This window comes from Cuculus canorus, chromosome 2, assembly GCF_017976375.1.
Source record: "Cuculus canorus isolate bCucCan1 chromosome 2, bCucCan1.pri, whole genome shotgun sequence".
Classification (NCBI taxonomy): Eukaryota; Metazoa; Chordata; class Aves; order Cuculiformes; family Cuculidae; genus Cuculus; species Cuculus canorus.
This window is the reverse complement of record NC_071402.1, coordinates 159,587,738-159,610,059: the sequence shown is the minus strand read 5'-3', so window position 1 is coordinate 159,610,059 and position 22,322 is coordinate 159,587,738.

Below are 22,322 nucleotides of genomic sequence, written 5' to 3'. Positions count from 1 at the left end.
CATGCAGCTCTTAAGAGTAGAAAGCAGAACAAATGAATGCTACACCCCCAAACACTCAGTGTTTGCAGAAGGGAGGGATCAGGGATTGAATATACCCAAGATATTCTTGTCTGCAAGAGCATTCCCTGTGTGAGGGGGGAAAGAAAGCATTTGTAACTGCTAAGCTCCCTTCTTAATTCATGAAGAAAGATAAGTACCTCTAAGAGGTGATCTGCCTCATCTTAAAACCTGAATGAAGGGTAATTACAGTAAGCCAAGCTATTCAGCTGATCTGAGGTATTTATCAATTACTGCTCTAAGAGACCTTCTTATCCAGGTCAAATTTCACAATGATTTTTTCTGCACATATTTGTATTTATCATGCATCTTTGAGGGAAGCTACCTCTCTGAAGCATTTACTGACACTATACGCCTATAGGCCATACTGGCTCTTAAATTTTCTTCCTTTTCTTGCAGCTTGCAACCCAGAAAGTCAACAGTTTCCTTGGTTGCATCTAAAGAACTGTGACCAGCTGGTTAAGGGAGGTGGTTCTGCCCCTCTACTCTGCTCTCCTGAGACCTCACCTGAAGTCCTCTGTTCAGTTCTGGAGTCCTTAGCAAAGGAAGGAGATGGATCTGTTGGAATGAGTCCAGAGGAGGCAAAGAAGATGACCAGAGGGCTGGAGCACTCTTACATGGGAGAACAGGCTGAGAGGGTTTGGGTTGCTCAGCCTAGAGAAGAGAAATCCCTGGGGAAATGTTATAGCAGCCTCCCAGTACTTAAGTGGCACTTAAGGAAAGCTGAAGACAGACTCTTGATCAGGGAGTGCAGGGAGAGGACAAGGGGAAAGGTTTTAAGCTGAAAGAGGGGAGATTTAGATTAGATATTAGGAAAAAATTCTTTATTGTGAGGGTTGTGAGGAACTGGAACTGGTTGCCCAGAGAAGCTGTGGCTGCCCCATCCCTGGAAGGTTTTATAGACCAGGATGGATGAGGCTTTGAGCAACCTGATTTTCTCAATAGTAACTGAAAGAGTAATAGTGAGAATGGGAATACAGGCTTGATGAGGACCAGTGAAAGTTGTCCCTGCCCATGGCAGAGGGGGTGGAACTGGATGGATGTTAAGGTCCCTTCCAACCCAACCCCTTCTGCGACTCTTTGTGGACTGAGCTGCCACATTCTCACTGCCAAGGACCTGGCACTGGAGTTACTGACCTGAGAGACTCTGTCAGAGCATGTCAAGTTTTCAAGGACCTGGGAATTTCTGGAAGTTGCTGCAAGAGGGGTAAATGAATGCAGCCAGCTGCAAAACATAGCTGTACTTGTTATTTCCTTGATTGCTGGGAGCAGGATTCCTCTCACTTGAAAATTAAGCAGTTATTCTAGCCAAGTTGTCTAGGCTGCTTTGAGAGGCAGAGCACTGTCAGGGAGCAAATCACCTCGATTAGACACTTGAGTCAACACATATTTACTGATGCTAAATGTTTATGTGGTTTCAAAATATGAACAACATAATGACAGATAAAAAACATGAAGTATACTATATAAAGATACACACTCCAGGTCAGAAAGTCCCTGAGACGAAAATTTCTGGAATGTATTTTGAAAATATAGATTTCTTTTGATCTTATATTCTTCCTTGCCATTCACTGTTGGCCAATTTCCAAGGAAGACCATGCTAAATGGACCAGAGGTCTGACCCACTGCAGTGCCTCTTACATTCTTAGTTTTCTCAAGTAGGATAAACAACTCTCTGCATGTACCTAAAAGTTTTCATCGCTAGAAAGAACATGAATCAGTTGTTAATGGGTGTGAGGAATGGGTTTCTAACCTTGTGTTAGACACCTACAATGTAGATATCTTCACTGGAGTTAGTCATTCACAGCTTCTTCCGGTCATTGTTCACCCTTTTTCACACAGCTACCATCATGGTGACAGGAAAGCTTTTGCCATGGTGACATACATGGTTTCCACAGTGTTTTATTAATCTGCAGGTTTTTTTACCTCTTGGAGCAAGAGCAAGCATGCAGTGGAAGAAGCAGTATTCCATGAGGAGGTAATCAGGCTTGAACTGTATGGTGCAATTTTATTGTGTAGGTCTCACAGGGCACAGTGGTGACCTCTGAAATGTCTTCCTGCGTCTTTCAAGATTTTGCTTAATTTTCTGTCATTTTGTGATCAGAAGTACCTGTTGCTTTATAGAAGAAAACAGGATCTCTCAGTCTCAGGACAAAGATGCCACATCCCCAGGTTATCTCGCAGAGGCAACAAGCCCGAGACTCAGGCTCTCTGCCATATCTAGTTGTCACGCTGCAACACAGCGATCCTTGTTCCTTCTGAGCAGTTTCTTTCACTCACTCAACAAAATCTCCTATATAAGTGGGATGCTGGAACATGCTGTTAAATGTTTATTACTGAAAATTTGAGGGAAACCACATGGATTTGCTAGACAAAACTTACAAAAACAAGTCGCAATAAAAACTTTATAGCATCTCCCCAGCACTCTAACATAGGCTTCCTTTTTGTTTATGAAACATATGTATAAACTGATGGGCAAAATTTGCCTCTCTGGTTATGTGGCATACATCCGTTTCTGACTCTGCTCATATGCACCAGATGAAGAGGTTTCCTGTTACCACAGGGCTGAAAAACTAGCATTCAACCTACAACTGAGTTTTGCACTGCATGGGACGAAGTTGCAGGAGGAAGTGGGGAGGAACACTATGTTGTTAGCATATATTCATTTTATTTTATCATAGAATAGTAGAATCATGGAATGGTTTGGGTTCAAAGAGACCTTAAAGATCATCCAGTTCAAACCCCCTACACGGGCAGGACACCGGATCAGGCTCCTTAAGGCCTCATCCAACATGGCCTTAAAAACTTCCAGGGATGGGGCATCCACAACTTCCAAAGGTAACCTGTTCCAGTGTCTCACCATCCTCATTGTGAAGAACTTCTTCTTAATGTCTAATGTAAATCTTCCCCATTCCAATTTAAAACCATTCCCCTTTGTCCTGACACTCCTGGTCCTTGTAAAAAGTCCCTCCCCAGCTAACCTGGAGCCCCTTCAGGTACTGGAAGGTCACTATAAGTTCTCCTTGGAGCCTTCTCTTCTCCAGGATGAACAATCCCAACTCTCTCAGCCTGTCCTCATAGCAGAGGTGCTCCACTTCTTTCTCCCTCCACTTTTGCGGACATTTACTATGAAACCAACAAGTGTGATTCTGACATCAGCTCAGACCACTATAAATTATCTCAGCTCAATGCATTGCCTGAGACAGATCTCATAATTCTATTTCAACTGCCAAACATTCTTCATTTAGCAAAGGAATTCCACTTTACAGAGCAAAGCTTGGAAGATGTGCAAATACAGGAACCTCTCGAGTTACATTTCCCTTTCAACTTCAAATTACTACTAATAAAGAAGTTATTAATATTAATATTTATTAGTATCAACATTAGTTTGATTAATCTCCCCAGGGAAGTGGTAGATTCCTCTACACCAGACAATTTTAAGGCTCGATCTGGGTTCTGGGTCATCTCATTTAAGCTATAGATCTCTAAAAGGTTAGAACAGATGATCCCTGAGGTCCTTTCCAACCTACTACTTCATGATTTTATGATTCTATGAATGTCAATGTTAGCATTGATATTACTGATATTAATATAAGTATGTCAGTTCAGGACATGGTTTAGTAGGCACGGTGGTGTTGGGCTGATGGTTGGACTGGATGATCTTAGAGATCTTTTCCAAGCTTAGTGATTCTATGATTCTACGATTCCATGATTCTATGGTTCTATGACAAATATGAATATTAATTAAAATCAGTATTTTGTAGTGTTACAGTACTACAGTAACAAAAGCAGTTCTCCATATGGCTTAATGCTGTATAAACTTGGAAGTAGTTGAAAGTTCACAAGAAAAATGAAGAGAATCTGGAGTATAAAAACAACATAGTGAAGACTGGGATGAAAATTCATTTTCAAATTCTCAGCATTCAGGCCAAGTAGTCAGAAGGTTAAATTGCAACAAAGATGAATCAGTTTAGTTATCTGTACAGAAACAAACAAACAAACAAACTAAGCCACCAAAATCTGTGCAATGGCTTAGGGAAGGAAATCTTCCATGCATTACTTGGGAAAACCTATAATTTCCTGCCCCATGTGCTGGTTTTAGGCACTTTGCTGCTGGAAAGCACAGGTAGGCCTAGCCCTGTCTTGGCAGAGGAGCCATGAGTAAGATGACGCTCTGAGATTTCAACCAACTCTGCAACTACAGAGAAAGGGTTAGTTTAACAAATAATTTGTTAATTCTGCATTTGCTTTTTTGGCATCAGCAGGAAAATGAAGCCTTCTTAGGATGAAGATTTATAAATAAGATTAGGATCAGCTACTCTGGTAGCTTTGGAATTTGACAGGTCTCATCCACTTTTCTCCTATATTTCAAGTAATGCTAACAAAACATTTCCTGTTGGAAGAACATCTCAGAACATCTCAGGAAATAAACCTAAACAGAGTAGAAGGACTCTGTCATTCTTTGGGGGAAAGATGAGGTCTTATAAACAAATTTTAATTACACACAATTGTTTCGCCTTCTGTGTTCGTCTACGTGTGATGATTTGCATTTTACCTCAGGTAGCACGAGACAAAATGATACTCAAAAGTGGAAGGAAGTGGCTTTCGCAACTGTGCAAGTGGGCAATTCTTATGATCAATTGGACAGCGCTGAAGGAGCTTCCATGGTGGAGCCAGAGACCAATTAATTTCTGTCTGATGGTCCACCATGAAGAGTGAAAAATTTATTGCTTTTTACCTGCTTCCACCCTCTGTCACCTTTGTTTGCTACAGCTCCTTTTTTGAGGTTAACTGTCTACACAATATGCTTTGGAGCCGTTCATACAGGTGTTGCCTTTCACCGCAGGATTACCTGTCTTTGTGCTGAAGTGGATTAAAGAGTATCTCAACTACTCTAATCCTGCTAGTTGCAAGGGCTTGATGCTTTTCTGGGGACAAGGAAGAACAGCCATTGTGGGGAGGCTGAAACCACAACAGCTGTATATGAATCCAAGCCTTCTTCAGCAAATCTTAATGACTTTGCCTGGAGTACATCATGAATGTCAACACTGTTCTATGGGCTAGAGGGCTGCAGGAATCTCAGAATTCAAGCTAATGAATACAGACAGCTGAATGCTCTTCATCCAGAAGAACTTGGTCTGGAAGAGGTCCTCTGTCCACTGACAGCTCTGGTCTGCCCCCAGGACGTTATGTTTATTCCATGCTCTTGGTGTGTATTCTCTGGCTGTTTGTTTGATGAAAAACTGAGACGAGTGCGTGAATAATTTTTCAGTATATGAAGGACCATGAGGAAATGTGATACGACATGAGACTGCAGTCCTTTGAATATGGAGATATCCCCAGTCCTTTTCAGAAAGGCAGAGCTATGTGACCTAAATATAACAGCTATCCACTTTCTGTGTTTGGCTTTTCAGAGAAAAACTGCTTTGAGTTCAGTAGGTCTTGGATTGGCCCATATGAGAAATCCTTAGTAGACCCATATCAAATTAGAAGTGGGAGAAATCCTGAGGATTAATCAAATCAATGCACGTACCTCAAGGCAGAATGGGACTGGGTCTAAGTCTTTGAGATGATGGACTTGCGGGGGATATGGCAGACCCATCTACTATCATTCTCTGTTGGTAAAAGAATCTGAGACTGAATGGCTGGCTCTGTGATAAGTCTCCTATCCTCCCTCCTCTGCTTTTATGAGTGATCCCTAAAAAAAAACCCTACTCTAGACTCATCAGACTCTCTCTGTCCCTGCTGGAGAACAGGGAAGACATGCAGGTAACTGAGTCTTTCTGGCTCAAGGGCCATGTCATGTTTTTATGGGCTGTGCTATCCTAATCAGGAAGGTTGTTCAAAAAGGAAAATTGGATCCCATCTGTATGAAACCTTCCTGGGGAGTGTGGACTACTGTCAGCCTAACTGGCTGGAGAATTGGTATCATCCATGGACATGCTGGGCCCAGTGGTCTGTGCAACGACTGATGCGGTCAGAGAATGGAAGAGCTTGGAAGACCATCAGGACACATCCCAAGATTGGTTCACCCCCATACACATAATCCTCCGTAACACGTTGGGTGACTTTCCATGAGGATGACTCCTTCCCATGAGGTCACTTTGGTTACTGAGCCCATCTAGGTTTCAACAGGATGCCTTCAACGAAAAACAGAGCCTTAGGATCAGATGACAGCAATTGCTCCCACTGCATCCAAAACACTGCCTCTCAGCAGAAAAATATGTCTGGAATGCACTATCATTGTATTACACAGGGGCACGATTTCACTGCAGGGGATACAGTAAAACCCTGAAAGATGTTGGTCGATCAACAGATCATGCCATAAGTCTCTACTCAGATTGCTTTTGGCATGGCTGCCTTGAGACAATTCTAATAAAAGCCATCTGGCCTTAACTATATTTAGTGATATTTATTTGGGGTTTGACGCTTCTTGTTTTCTTCTGTTTAATCCATATGGCTGTAAAGAATTTCTAAACAAGCAGGAACAAGAATTTTGTTGATCAGTTAATGAGAACAAGAGCTGGATAAAAGGGAATGGCAACCCCAGCTGAGGGACATGATATAGCAATGGACTGGCCATAGGCAACAGAGCTGTCAAGATTTATTTGTCGTACGTTTGTGACTGGAGAATAAAGCAGCTAATTCTCATGCCTCTGTGATTGAGAGGGTGGGATTAGTTCTGATTCCTAGTGGGATTCCCAACATCCTGGCAGATGCTGAAAGATCACCTAATCTCAAGGCAAGAACAGTTACATCTATACTCCCTCTAACAGCAGTTTATTTTAATTCACCTTTAAGCTTTCTAGCAGACAAAAGACAGATTCAAGCATGTAACACTCATCCTAACAGAGTTCCTCCTAACTTTTAAGCAGAAATATTAACCATTCTGCATTTTAAGCTCTTGATTATCACAGATGCTAAGAACAGAATAGTTTTGCGTGCTTTGAAGCATTTTTTCATGTTCTTGAAGGTTATCAATTTCTTGTCTTCTCTGCCCTCTCTCCATCTCATTCCTCTTTAGCCCAGTTCATTTTCTGTCCTCATAGTTCATATTATCTGGATAAGCGTTGTTTGGCAGCATCTGGGGGAAGCTCACCGTCCCCTTCCCACACAAACAACAAACCTTCTGTATCTCTGTCTGTGTGTCTACAGGATTTGATGGGTTGACCTTTGGGTGAGATGAGTGGGCTGCTTAGCACGTGACATATTCCCACTTCACAAGAATAGGTGCTCACCCCTTACCAGCCAGTTGTCATCATATGAGGATTTACACAACTGGAAGCCCCTTCCCTTCCTCCCTCCCTCCCTTTAAATCAACTTCGAGCTAGTGTTGCAACAAGTCGGATGGTCATATTGACTCATGTTACCCTGAGGTCTGAGCAACGTCAATCATTTAATCTAACACTTTGTGAGTGGTGGTCAGGGATCTGATGTCTTGAGAAACCATGCGTTTTACAGCTGATGAACCACAAGGGAAAATCTGGTAGACTCCATGTTTTATGAGAAATGGGAAAACAATGCTGTCATCAGATTTCATTTAATCTTTCCCTTTTGGCAGTCCAGATGTAAGCAAGGTTGATGTGCTGCTTTGTTTCAGACTGTGCAGTGTTATTGTGAATATGACTGCTCTTTCTGCAGCTGTCATTCAACATGACACAAAATTGAACTCTACAAGACCTGGAAAACCCACCTAACAGGTCCTCTATATCTGACCTGTTTAGTATACTTCAAACGGTCTTTTTCTGTAGCTTTCCTACAGTTGTGGTTATGTACAGGGAAAGATACCCAGCAGGCTGACATTGACTGAAAAATGTTCATAAAATACATATCCATAAGCAGTTGTAGGTAGCTCTTTTTTTTTTTTTTTTCTACAGATGTTTTTATCAGCTGAGGGTAGGAAATGGGATATAGCACCTCGAATACTTTGTTCAGTTTTGGGCCCCACATTACATGAAGAACATTGAGATGCTGAAGCATGTCCAGAGGAGGACAATGAAGCTCATGAAGGGGCTGGAGAGCAAGGGTTATGAGAGGCAGCTGAGGGAACTGGGATTGTTTAGCCTGGATAAAAGGATGCTGAGGGAAGATCTTATCAGTGTCTATAGCTATCTGAAAGGAGGTTGTAGTGAGGGGGCTGCTGGTCTCTTCTCCCAAGTAACAAATGACAGAACTAGAGGGAATGGCTTCAAGTTGCACCACAGAAGGTTCAGATGAGATATCAGGAAAAATTTCTTCACAGAAAGGGTTCTTAGATCCTGGCAGAGGCTGCCCAGGGAGGTGGTTGTGTCTCCATCCCTGGAGGTGCCTAAAAGATGGGCAGAAGTGCTCAGGGATCTGGATTAGTAGTAGACTCAATCTCAAAGGTCCTTTCCAACCAAACAGTTCTATGACTCTATGATTCTATGAACAATTTATCATGACTACACTTGCACTGGAGGAGATCTCAACCAATCACAGCATCCACCTTTTCACTAGCGCCTGTTGGACTGACCTTTCTTCACCAAATAGGTCTTTTCTTGACTGATATAGGATCTGCTACAAGGTTGACAGCCAAGAACTGCAACACCTCAGGTCTGAGCTAAACAATCATTATCATCACCCTCAGCTAACAGGCAACTCTCTCTGCATTATTCTGATTGTCCCTTAACAAGTCCTAGATCTCCTTTATCCTACCAGAAGGACTGCAGACCTTCCTCTACCATTCTTTCTGTGCCAGGAATTTCAGGAATCTTGTATCTATCTTTAGATAAAATGGATTAATTGATATCCATTATATTTTTCCTACTATAAGTTTAAGTATTTACATTGTAACCTACACATTTTCCTAAAGATGCAGGCAGCAATGCATGCACACAAGTACATTTGTATTTCTGCTCCAGATAAACTTATGTAACAAACCAGAGAGCAAAGAAATATGCTTTAATATCAGAATGTCAGAACATTCTTACAGAACCACTTTTGGGTTTTGAGAAATACTTCAAAATGGTCATGCATATCTCTGGTTTATTGATGTCAACAAGTATGAATTGGAGTCATTCTTTCCAGGAACTGTCCTCTTCTATTACATCCTTGTGGTGCACTGTGAAACCAAGACGTGGCTGGCCCGGGCTACTGGGGACCACGTCTCTTATCCCATGAGCTGGAGTCCAAAATCCACTCGTGAGCTAAGTCACAGTGTATGTTAAGTTTTGATGTGCCCTCAGACACCCTTTTGAGATCTTGAAAGGGATACCCAGTCCATCTTCACCTGCTAACAACTGGTAGTAAATTGCTATTTTGAGGGGCAGAAGGGATTGCCTTTCTGTATGCAGGATACCCTGAAGACAACTCTCATTGGACATGACTCAGTTGCTTCTGTAGTAGACTGATATTCCCTGTGGGTGTCACAGTACGAAGAGCATTTGGAGTGCAGATTCAATGTTGTATTCCCCATGCTATTACCTAAAATATCTTTTGGCCTTTCGTACAATGTCATCCCTGGACGTATGTAACTGATGCTGGGCTGGACCAGGCTATTAGACAGGCAGAGAGAGTTGCGGTTGTTCAGCCTGGAGAAGGGAAGTCTCCGAGGAGACCTTAGAGCGACCTTCCAGTACCTGAAGGGGGCCTACAAGAAAGCTAGGGAGGGAATGTTTACAAAGGCTTGTGGGGATAGGGCGAGGGAGAATGACTTTAAACTGGAGAGGGGCAGATTTAGACTGTACATAAGGAGGAACTTCTTCATGATGAGAGTGGTGAGGCACTCGAACAGGTTGCCCGGGGAAGCTGTGGCTGCTCCATCCCTGGAGGTGTTCAAGGCCAGGTTGGATGGGGCCTTGGGCAGCCTGATCCAGTGGTACGTGTCCCTGCCCATGGCAGGGGGGTTGGAACTGGATGATCTTTAAGGTCCCTTCCAACCCAAACTATTCTATTATTCTATGATTATCTACATTAGATATTTTTATTTATTCATATCAATGTTTACCAGAAGGATCTAGGGCATTCTCTCTGGAGGTGAGCTTAGTTGTTTTAATTTTGACTATTCCTCACTAGGCATGCTTGGAGTAGGCAGTATCTTAGTGGGAGAGTTTGGCTGTTTGACGTATCTCACAAAAAATTGTAATCTCATCAAGGACCAGACACCCTTGGCATCTCTTTAAACAGAAAGCTGAAGGACTAAGAAAACCTAAGACCAGAACATCAATTCTCTTTCCTATGTGTCTTCTAATGACCAAGTCATAGGGTCACTGTGACGTACAATCCACCTGTACTTGTCTTCCCATTGCAAAGTGTAGTCATTTTGGTCTCTATGGCAAAGTCAGATGTGGGGGCTCGGCAGATACTTGGTGAACATACTCAAACCATGGTGGGCAGTTGTATGAGGGTCATAGTGAAAGGGGAAAAGAATCTTGTAGATGTATTTTCTGTGTGGAAGTGCATTCATCATTGGCCCTTCTATGTGATCAGCAGAGCGCAATGTCAAAAGGAAAACTATCAATCTAAAGTAATACGCCATGTACTGGCCTCCCCAGTGAAAACTGCTTATTAAATATGATTGATTCATGACAAAAAGCCTTTCAGATCTCAAATCTGTGCGTGTCTTATCTGAAATGAGATTCAGTAAATGTTAGCAGTGGATCAGCTGACCAGTCATAGGGCTCATGCAATCTTTAGTCATTAAACTGTCCAAACCTTTCTCCAGCTTCTTCAGTCTGTATGTGGGAGATCTCTCTTGGCACAACTAAAAGGCATGGCGAAGGAGAAAGAAAAGTACAACAAAAAAAGGGGCAAAGGGTGATTTATGATGAATGATAAAAGTTCAATTAGATGTCAAATCCAAACATACGTGTTTGGTGGACCCCTTTTTAAAAAAGATCTCAGTTTATTAAAAAAGAAATAAGAAATAAAAAGATAAGATGATGAATAAGGCAGAACAAGAAGTATAACCAGAAATACACACTTGGGCAAGCCTTCGATATGAGTGTTGGGGCTTAGAATGAGATCATATTCCCTGTTTGCCAGCTGAATTGTGTCTGTATATTATGAACTGATCCACAGGTAGATCTGGATCTCCACCTGCTTTGAACATAGTTGAATGATAACTCGGCTGCTGGAGATCAGCTCACTTTTCACACCCTTTTGGCTTCTTCAGCTGAGCAGTACCTGGTGGAGGGTCCACAGGGTTTCAGAAGCATGGAGCAAATCTAACCCTTGAATCCTTCATCTCAGGACATTCCTGGTGTTCCTCTGCCAGCCAACTCTATGTGACTATTGTTCCCAACACATTGATTCAGATTGAGTTACAGCCCTTCACTCGGGGCACTGAGTTTCACAACCAGATCAGAAATGCCACTGCATGAAAAAGGAAGATGAGTGTCTTGGGAAGTGATATTAATGTTGCACATGTGACATCGTAAGAAAAGACTCCATGTTCCCTTTTGATATCCCCTCTACTTATTAAAACAAACAAATAAAAAAGAGCATCAGTATCAAGTAAATTATTTACAGTTAAAACATTGTTGTGTAAGGTTTCATGACTATATACCATCACATACTCTCTGTGCCTTCTGCAGGAATTGATATCAGCTGCCAGGATGCAGATTGGAAATATCATGAGAAATTTATTTATTTCCTAATTCTGTCACAGATTTCTCTTTGACTTTGGTCAAATAAACTATCCTACTCACTACAAACAAAAGAGTTATAGGTTTACACTCTCTGCTTTCTTTTTCTCCTCCTCACACTTACACGTATACACTAAATATTTATATTTTTATTTCTACATATTCCATTTCTTTTAATTCTTATTTTTCCCCATGTCTATAAATAGTAATGTGGAATCATGGTTTCTACAGGGACTTTAAGATAGTCCCGTGATTGAAATGATAACCATAAATGATAGCAAGGTGCAAATTTCTTTGATCATCCCTGCAAAAGTTGTTTTTATGGTTATGGACCAGAATTTAAAATTACTCTGGTAATAAAAAAGGAATAGAGAAATGAGTAGCAAGGCCAGATTGTGAGTCTTTATGGTTTGTTTGAAGTTGTTAGTACTCATCTGCAAACAGGATTTGGCCTACAGGAAGCAGAAATGAGATAAGCTAAGTACATCTATTTTTGTTTTTGAACAGATAATTCCCACAGAGGCCTGGCTTGTTGCAGGCTGTTTCTTGTGATGTGGGATCTCTGCCTGCATCTCCCATATATCAAGAGATAACATAAGCTCAGAGCTTCTCAAAGCTATGCTTTAATGCTTCATGTACTGGGAACATAGAATCACAGAATCATAGAATCAGAATCATGGAATCATAGAATAGTTTGGGTTGGAAGGGACCTTAAAGCCCATCCAGTTCCAACCTGCTGCCATGGGCAGGGACACCTCCCACTGGATCAGGCTGCCCAAGGCTCATCCAACCTGGCCTTGAACACCTCCAGGGATGGGGCAGCCACAACTTCCCTGGCCAACATATTCCAGTGCCTCATCACTCTCATGATGAAGAAATCCTTCCTTATGTCCAGTCTAAATCTGCCCCTCTACAGTTTACACCCATAAACATGCTCTCATGGACTCTGGGCTCTGGTTTTGGTAATGAATGGAGTAGAGACATCCCCCCAGAAAATTAATGCATACCTCTTGCACTTCACTCTGGGAGCTTCATAACGGAAGAACAGAAGTTTCATACTCAGTCTTGGACATTTGCTAACCCCACTTTGCAATACTGCACCAGTTAGCACAAGTTTTGAAACACAGTTTTGTTTGGCTGGAGCTCATTTCATATAAGCAAACTTCCTGATCCGTCTTCTTGCCTGGTAAGTGGAGTGATATAGATGTGTCTGAAAAGCAAGTAAGACAGAATTCCAAGAGAATGTGACAAATTGTCCTTTTTCCATCGAAGTATTTTTATTAGATCCTTAAATGGAACTTGAATGGGCAATAATAAAAAACAATGTGTGTATTTAGGCACAGAGAGGAAAGAGGGAAGGATGATTTGTAGATCCAGTAGGAGACTAAACTTGGCTTTCACATCAGTCATAGAATCATAGAAACGCTAGGTTGGAAAAGACCTTTGAGATCATTGAGTCCAACTGTATCTGTCCATTACTAAGTCATATCCCGAAGCATTTCACCTACCTGTCTTTTAGAGACCTCCAGGGATGGTGACTCTACCACCACCTTGGGCAGCCTCTGCCAGTGCCTGAAAACCGTTTCAGTGAAGAAATTTTACCTGATGTCTAATCTGAACCTGCCCTGGTGCAACTTGAGTCTATTTTCTTTCATCCTATCACCTATCACGAGGGAGAAGAGACCAACACCCATCTCTCTCCAACCTCCTTTCGGGCAGTTGTAGACAGTGATGAAGCCTCCCCTCAGCCTCCTCTTCCTTAGACTGAACAATCCCTCAGCCACTCCTCATGAGACTTCTTCTCCAGCCCCTTCACTAGCCTCATTGCCCTCCTAATTGTCCAGGTCAGAGAAGTCTTCTGAGATGTCCTCTTCTCACGCTTTTCTGTGAATCCAGATAAACTGCTTTTTTTTTTTAAAAAAAAAATTTCTTTTCCTCCACTCATCACTGTCCCCTTTTGTGTTACATTCCCAATACAGAGCTAAAACCCTGTGAATTCAGTTCAGGTTGCTAGCAGAGGGCAGCTGCTACTTAAAGTCCTGCAAACTGCTTTTCATTTAATGCCACTGAAAGCAACACAGCTTGGAAGAAAGGAAGAAATCCACCTTTGTCCAACCCTTGCACTGCAGCTGCCTCTGGCAGTAGTTTATTAACAACATGAAAAGCTCAGTTTTGAATTTTACAGCAGCCATATTGCAATACAAGCGTGGACAGTCAAAGGCTGCAAAAATAGTTGCCATATGAGCTACTGATCTCATCCAGTACCAAAAAAAAAAGAGAGAGAAGGAGCAGAAAGGGAAACAGAATTCCACAGCCTCATTGAAATCAACAATGTGTATCTCATTTTCTTTTTTTAAAGTTGAAAACAAGGTAATGATGAAAGGGTGATGGCAGTGGGGATGTCTGGATAAAAATGACATGCACATTCCACTTTTGTCTTCAGCATCATATATAGGATCTGCAAGGTCACCCTGAATCATAGAATCATAGAATTGTTTGGGTTGGAAGAGACTCTAAAGCCCATCCAGTTCCAATCCTCCTGCCATGGGCAGGGACACCTCCCACTGGACCAAGATGCTCAAAGCCTCATCCAACCTGGCCTTGAACACTTCAAGGGATGGGGCATCCACAACTTCCCTGGGCAACCCAGTGTCTCACCACCCTCATTGTGAGGGATTTCTTCCTAATGTCTAGTTTAAATCTTCTCCCCTCCAATTTAAAGTCATTAAATAGAAGTATTTACTTGTTCACTCGATAACTAATGATCAGTGTGTGGTTGTAGCCAGTCACTGAAGTTGATCATTTTACATTGTCCCTGACGTGATGATGGGTTAACTTACTCGTAGCATGTAAGTATTCAAAGGGAAAGACTTCTCAGTCTCTGTTGCATCCCAGAGACAAAGGCATAAAGGCCTTTGACAGATGGAGACTGGGGGTAGGTACCCTTCTCGTGGAAATAAAAGAATGTGTTATTTTATTCCTTTCCTAAACAGAAAACGGACATATCCTAGTGGGGGGTGAAATGGGTTATACGACAATGGAAGTGTGGAATTTCCCTACTTTAAGCATCTGAAAGTTAAGCCTCCAATCTGAACTGCTGCAAATTCCTTTGCCAATATATATATATATAGGAAAGGAAAAGTCTAGAAAGGCATTCATCGTACCTGTTATAAAGACTGAAATTTGGAAAGAATCACTATCTGGGAGTGTTTCTTCATGTTGGCAAAGAAAAGGCATAGCTGATCACTAATCTAAAAGTGAGTCTTTTCCTCAGTACTAAAGTTGAATGACATCACTGTCCCCTAATGTTTCTAATAGGAACTAGCTGATTTACTGAAGAAAATAAAACTTTATGCTTAAAAGAAGGAGGCTACCACAAAGTCTGAAAAATAGCTGTTAATTGAACCTTTAATTGACATCTAACCCTTCTTTTCCTTTCAGTTGTCAACTGATCCTGTTGACTTTTGCTGACTTTAACTGGGTTTGCAGCAGGACTTTAAACATTTACTAAGGCTGTAAAAGCACAAAATTTCTGTTCTATTGATTTCTATTTCTATTCCACATCCTGTGGCACCTGAATAGTCTCAGGATCCATTACAGACTAATTGTCTACTAAATCCCACATGTCTTCATGAGCAATAACTCATTTCCACCAAGTTTTGTGCCACCAGTTCTGCTTTGCTGCCTGGTATCGTTAGCGTTATGTTTTCTATATAGAAGATACAGCTCCCCCCACGCTCCTCTTTCTCCCCTGGTGAATGGCAAACATGTGTTCTCCTGATTCCAATAGTCAGAAAGTAAATGATGGTTACTGCCAGACGATCTACTATTCTGGTCCATATCCACAGCTGGTATAAATCAACATAGTTCCCTTGAAGTTAGTGGAGCTCTGATTTATAGCAGCTGAAGGGCTTGCCCAAAGGCAGGCATTTGCTCCCCTTTTAGGCTGATGTTCCTATAGGGAGCAGTGGTAATCTTGGTCAGACAAATTCACCCTATGGAAATTGGGAGCAGCAACAATAATCTCAGGGAAAATTCTCATTTTTACCTTTATTTCTGTTCTATTCCATCTTTGTTGACAGCTGTGTCCCACCAGATAAATACCCTTTCAACTGGCCCACCACATACTTCTCTCTCCATGTAGCTGTAACCCCTTCTGTTCTTCCTTCCAGTACCTTTACTGTCGAATTTCAATACTTCAAGGAGGCTTGTGAGAAAGATGGAGGGAAACTTTTTAGCAGGGCCTGCAGCAATCAGATAAGGGGCGATGGCTTTAAACTACAAGACGAGAAGTCCAAACTAGATCTTATGAAGAAAGATTTTATACTGGAGGTGGTAAAACACTGCAACAGGTTGCCCAGACCAGTGGTGGATGCCCCATTCAAGGAACCATCAAGATCAGGTTGGATGGAGGTCTAAGCAACCTGATCCAGTTGAGGATGTCACTGTTTACTGCAGGGTTGGACTGGTTGACCTGTAAAAGTCCCTTCCAACCCCAAGCATTCCATGATTCTATATTTAGATTTTTTGGTATTTCCCAACATTCTCACCCCCAAAGGATGTAGATTTTGGTTTTACTTTTTAAATTATTGTTTCCCAGAAAATGAAACAACTTAATCCATGTGCTTTTTTATGCTTCTCAGCTTTCCTTTCCCTTTAATAAGTTTTTTCTCAACAGCCTTTATTTCCCATTTCCTGGAAACATTCAAGGCCACGCTGGATGGGGCCCTGATCAACCTGATCTGTCTGAAGATGTCCCTGCTCACTGCAGGGGGGCTGGACTGGATGACCTTCTTGGTCCCTTTCAACCCAAACCATTCTATGATTCTATGATCCTATGATTCTATGATCTTCTTGTCTTGTTTTAACCACTAAGGTGTTAATGCATGGATGGAAAAACTGACAAACTCTACAGCTGACAAAAAATAGGAGAAGAACTGAAGATTTCTTATAAGTTCCCCATCTGGTTTTCTTTTTTTTTCTTTTTTTTCTTTCTTTTTTTTTCCTTTCTTTTTTTTTTTTTTAATTAACTATCTTTGAAATACCGTTGCCATTTGAAAATATTTGGCTTTCTGTTTATAACTTGGTTATATTAAAGTACAGGGTTGAGTAGCATATGAGCAGATGTGGTTTGGAGCTTGCTTTCTTCATCCAACAGCTGACAAGACATCTGCTGTGCTGGGGACTGAAGAAGTAGAAAAATACATTTTCTTCTGATTGCAAATCTTCTAAAAACAGTTTTTCCTCTGTTCTCCGGGGAAGACACTCAAGCTGTGGCCATCTTACAACTCTAAGGACAGCATTCCTTATGGGGAAAAGTTGCACAACCACTTTTGGTTGGAGAGAGAACATCTTTGACGTGCTTTCAACCTCGTATTTAAAGATGCCTGGAGAATTTCCATCAATGATTGTTTTTGAAGAGATAATTGAAGTTTGAACTCAAATATTAATTTTAATTTTATTTCTAACAGAAAAAAAAAAAAAACTGGGAGTGGTGGTAGGGGAATGTTATTCTGTTGAGAGGTCAGATATCTGAAAACTGATATGTTTTGGCCCCAGATTTCCTACAATTGTATTTCATGATAATGGTTAACTTTTCTCAAGTCTCAAATTTCCTCAATTAAGATCACTTAATAATCTCATCTAGTCCCCATTTCCTATGAAAGATTGGACCAAATGATCCCTTGAGGTCCTTTCCAATCTGGGTTGTTCTATGATTCCAGCAAAACTGGACAGACAGACTTACCAAGGACCAGAGAATCATAAGACATGATGGCAGTCTTCCCAAATTTAAACAATTCAGATCTGGGCCATAATATTTTATTTTTGCTTATATTCTATTTTTCTGGTTCTTAAATCCTTTTTTTTTTTTTTTTTATCTGTGGGAAATATCTTCATGAGTTCTCTTCTCTTTGAAGGCGATCCCAGTCCGTCTCTCAGGAGAAACTTATCATAATCTGATGATCAAGAGAACTTTAGAAAATTCGCAGCTAGCCCAAACTCTCATGTAGGACGCTGGGGTGACCCTGGAATAGCTTTTTGGCGCTGAGATCTGCTGCTAACATCTGCTGTGAGCATGACTGAAAAATTGAAGAGTGCTCCCTCCCACCCCCTGCCCTTCAAAACCTATTAATAGGAAGAAGGAATTTTGGTCAGTTTTTTTTTTTCCTGCTGCTGGGACTCCTGGGATCCTCATGGAAGAGATGAATGGGGGATTTAAGGCATGATTAGCTGCATTGATTTAGCTGTTTGCAGAAGGATTTTCAGGGCATTGGAACATCTTTAATCTGTGGAATTGATCCAAGACATCCACCCAGCAGTGGTTAGCCAGCCCTGCAGGTACTTAAAACTCATAATGTACCTCCCTGTTTTGCCTTGACGTTGTATATTTCAATCATAGAATTATAAAATGGTTTAGGTTGGAAGGGACCTTAAAGCCCATCCAGTTCCACCCCCCCTGCCATGGGCAGGGACACCTCCCACTGGATCAGGTTGCTCAAAGCCTCATCCAATCTGGCCTTGAACACCTCCAGGGATGGGGCAGCCACCACTTCTCTGGGCAACCTGTGCCAGTGCCTCACCATCCTCACCGTAAAACATTTCTTACTAATACCTGATCTAAATCTCCCCTTCTTTCAAAACTATTCCCTCTTGCTCTAACCCTGCACTCACTGATAAAGAGCTTCTCCCAGCTTTCCTGCAGCACCTTTCAGCACTGGAACCTGCTCTGAGGTCTCCTAAGAGCCTTCCCTTCTCCAAGCTGAACAATCCCAACTCTCTCAGCCTGTCGTCGTAGCAGAGGTGCTCCAGCCCTCGGATCATCTCCGTGGCCCTCTCTGGACTCACTCCAACAGATCCATGTCTTTCTTGTGCTGAGGATTCCTGAACTGAACACAGGGCTCCAGGTGATAGTAAAGATAAGATAAGTAGTAAAGATAAATAATGTATATTTAGTAATCACATAGATAGGGGTATTGCCTTCCATCTACACTACATTGTAATGAAAAAAACAAAGTGAAGAATTACCTTCAGCTGTCTTCAGCATCTGCTATAGGATCTGCAAGGTCACCCTGAATCATGGAATCATAGAATTCTATATGTGAATCAGGTGTGAGTAAGGGTTAATCTGTTATGGTATTTTGGTTATTGATAGATCTACACAAATAAATTAAACGGTGGTCAGGAGGGAATGTGCTGTGGGTCTGGAAGAGGAATAGGCAGGTAAAAGACTGAATGAAAACTCAATATATATAACTGAGATTTTTAACATTGCTAAAAGCCTCCTCTCCAAGCAGGACTGACAATTTACAAGAAGTAGCAGGATGCTGCAATTATTTCGGTTTTGACAGAAGTGGATCTTTTCTGCGAACTGTGTCAAGCCAGCTGTATGATTAACATAGTTTATAATGAATAAATATAAAACCACATTGAGATAATCTTTATATGACATCATTTTGGCTTAGAATCAGACTAAGGTGAGATTTCAGTCACCTTTCTGGGTCATCTTTGCTACTATTTCTGTAGTATCTTTTCATTAGAGAGCAGCTAAGATTAAAAAAACCCTAAACAACCTCAAACACTCCCCCCCCCCAATCCACGGTTGATTTGTGGAATTCGGAAGAGAAAATGAAATATGATTCTCTGTGTTATTATGGTCTCTTCTTATCTTGCAGAGGTGGAGGTGACAAAATCCCAAGCTGTGGTTGAGCTGCTGCTGGCATCTTAATTGCCTGATATTTTCCAGTGCTGTTTTCAGTTCAGGGGTAAGACCTAGTGGCTTTTTTAAATCATAGAATCATAGAATAGTTTGGGTTGGAAGGGACCTTAAAGATCACCTAGTTCCAACCCCCTGCCATGGGCAGGGACACCTCCTACTAGATCAGGTTGTTAAATGTTATGTTGTGTCTATGTAGTAATGTTGTGTAAACCACACACATGTGCTTAGACTGGTGCCTTCTCGGATGCTGTCGTCGTGGCTTCTCTCAGAGCTCACTCTAATTTGCCCTGCAGTTCTTCTGCCTTGAATTAGCAGAACCCAGAATTTCCTGCTGGTCTGTGCTGGTTCCTGCAATGTCAGTCTGTAGTGGGGGAACATGGTAAAATTACTCCCTGACTCTTCTTCAGGTCGGTAGAAAGCTCTTATCATTCTCCAGCCATGACTCATTTCTATACAGAAATCAATGCAGCAAATCTTTTTATAGAGCATGAAAAAAATGTACGATTTCAGTTATTTCTTTGCAGAAAGTTTGCAGAGATTGCTTATTCAGATCAGCAAGGTACATCTGATACTTTCCCCACTTAATTCTTGATTGTTCTGGACAGAAAATGGGCAAATGAGAAATAGAAACCTGTGGAAAAACCTCTACTTCGCAATATAAAGGAAATATCAAAAGATGGAATTGAGCCCAGGTAAGGCTCATCTCACTTAATTTAGATGTCTACAGTGTAAATATCTTTGTGTGAACTGTGTAGCTCTGCTCCCATCACAGTCAGCAGAGATCCAGTCCATACAATCAGTGCAAAGGTCATGAATCTCTTTTAATTGTTGATATCTATGGCTTCACTCAATTAATTAAACACAAGTGTCTGGTATCATTTGAGAATCCTCTGCCTACAATGGCCACTCTAGGACTGTGCAAGTGTCCTGTAGTTTAATCAGGAGATGGCATTTATTTGCCTGTGTAAGAGTTTCTAGAGCCACTGCTGATACTCTGTGGTATCTGAGATGTATATGGGACTGATTGCTCTGGCACAGACCCTGTGATGGACTGATGCCATTCTGGAATCATCTAGCGAACCTCTGCTGCATCTGCAGTGCAAATTTGTCTCACCCTACAACTCAGAGACCAAAACACAGAATCATAGAATAGTTTGGGTTGGAAAGGACATTAAAGACCATCCAGTTCCAACCCCTCTGCCATGGGCAGGGACACCTCCCACTCGATCAGGCTGCCCAAGGCCCATCCCACGTGGCCTTCAACACCTCCAGGGATGGGGCAGCCACAACTTCCCTGGGCAACCTATTCCAGGCCCTCCCCACTCACAGGGTGAAAAAATCCTCCTTATGTCTAGTCTAAATCTGCCCCTCTCCAGCTTATACCCATTCCCCCTTGTCCTGTCACCACAAGCCTTTGTGAACAGTCCCTCCCCAGCTCTCTTGTAGCCCCTTCAGATACTGGAAGGTCGCTAGAAGGTCTCCTGGGAGCCTTCTCTTCTCCAGGCTGAACAACCTCTCAACCTGTCCTCGTACAGGAGGTGCTCCAGCCCTCTGATAATCTTTGTAGCCCTCCTCTGGACCCATTCCAACAGCTCCATATCCTTCTTATTTTGAGGATTCCAGAACTAGACACAATACCCCAGATGAGATTGCACAAGACAGGAATAGAGGGGCAGAATCCCTCCCTCAACCTGCTGGCCATATTTCTTTATATGCAGCCCAGGATGCAGGCTGCACCGATATGTCAATAAGTTGCTGTCAAAAACTTTTTCCCCAGGTGATCATGCAAACTTCTGGATTGGCACTGGTGAACTCCATCAGACTGAATCTGTGGCTGTGGTGAGCTGAAGAGGACCAGAATCTGGAGTGGCCAGAGTAAGCAGTCAGATCTCTGAACTTCCCAGGGTGACTCGCCCCTTTTCTACTGCCAGAAATGGGATCAGAATTGAGTTTCCTGGAAGGTGACATGCTGCAGGGACAAATGCAATTCTCCAGGCTGTCCCTCAAACACCAAAATACCTTGCCAGCTTGGTCAGGAACAGCTCATGGTTCCTGCTTTAGACTATGTTTTCTAAGTGTCCTCTTTGGTTAGACGAGTGAGCTTGCTTCCCATCATCCAAAAAGAAGAAATTGCCATTAAAGGAGTAATCACATTATTGTAGTGATGTATTTGCCGTTAATACTGTGGCATTGCCTCAGATCTGGAATCAGAAAGCAGGCTCTGATTCTGGTAGGGTATGGCCTGTATGCTGTGGGGAGCAAACACAAAGCCTGGCCCTTCTCCATTCTCCCTCCAGTGTCTTCAGGATTCCCAATTGTTTTCACTTGCTGAAGCCATGGTGGAGATGGCAGCTTAATGGGGGTGGCCGGTTTTCTGCATAGTATTCATGTTGCACTTCAAAGCTGCTTGTGTAGTGCCAGTAAGGGATGTGCTGTGATTTGGGAGCAGCTGGGCTGGATAAAGCATAAGTATTTTTCCAGGGAACCAGGGAGAGTACAGGCATTGAGGGGGATCAAGGTGACAGTGGTGTTGGGAAAATCAGATCTCAAAGGGGTTTGAAGAGTAGATTATAAGGATGATACTTGCATAGTAAGTAAATTAAAAAAAGAGATTTATGATTCATAGAATCATAGAACGGTTTGAGTTGGAAGGGACCTTAGAGATCATCCAGTTCCAACACCCCTGCCATGGGTAGGGGCACATTCTGCTGGATCAGAGCTTCAGAGCTTCATCCAATGTGGTCCTGAACACCCCAAGGGATGAGGCCACCACTACTGATAGGTTCATTCAACTGATTTTTATTTGAAATGCTAGCATAGATCCCCTTTTCAAATACATTATGTGGTGGGATGGCTAGTTGTCTTGCTACACAGGGTGATAATTTTGGGGGAATGAAATAATCTAGGCAAAGTGGAAGTAACCATGTCTCAGTGAGTGACCT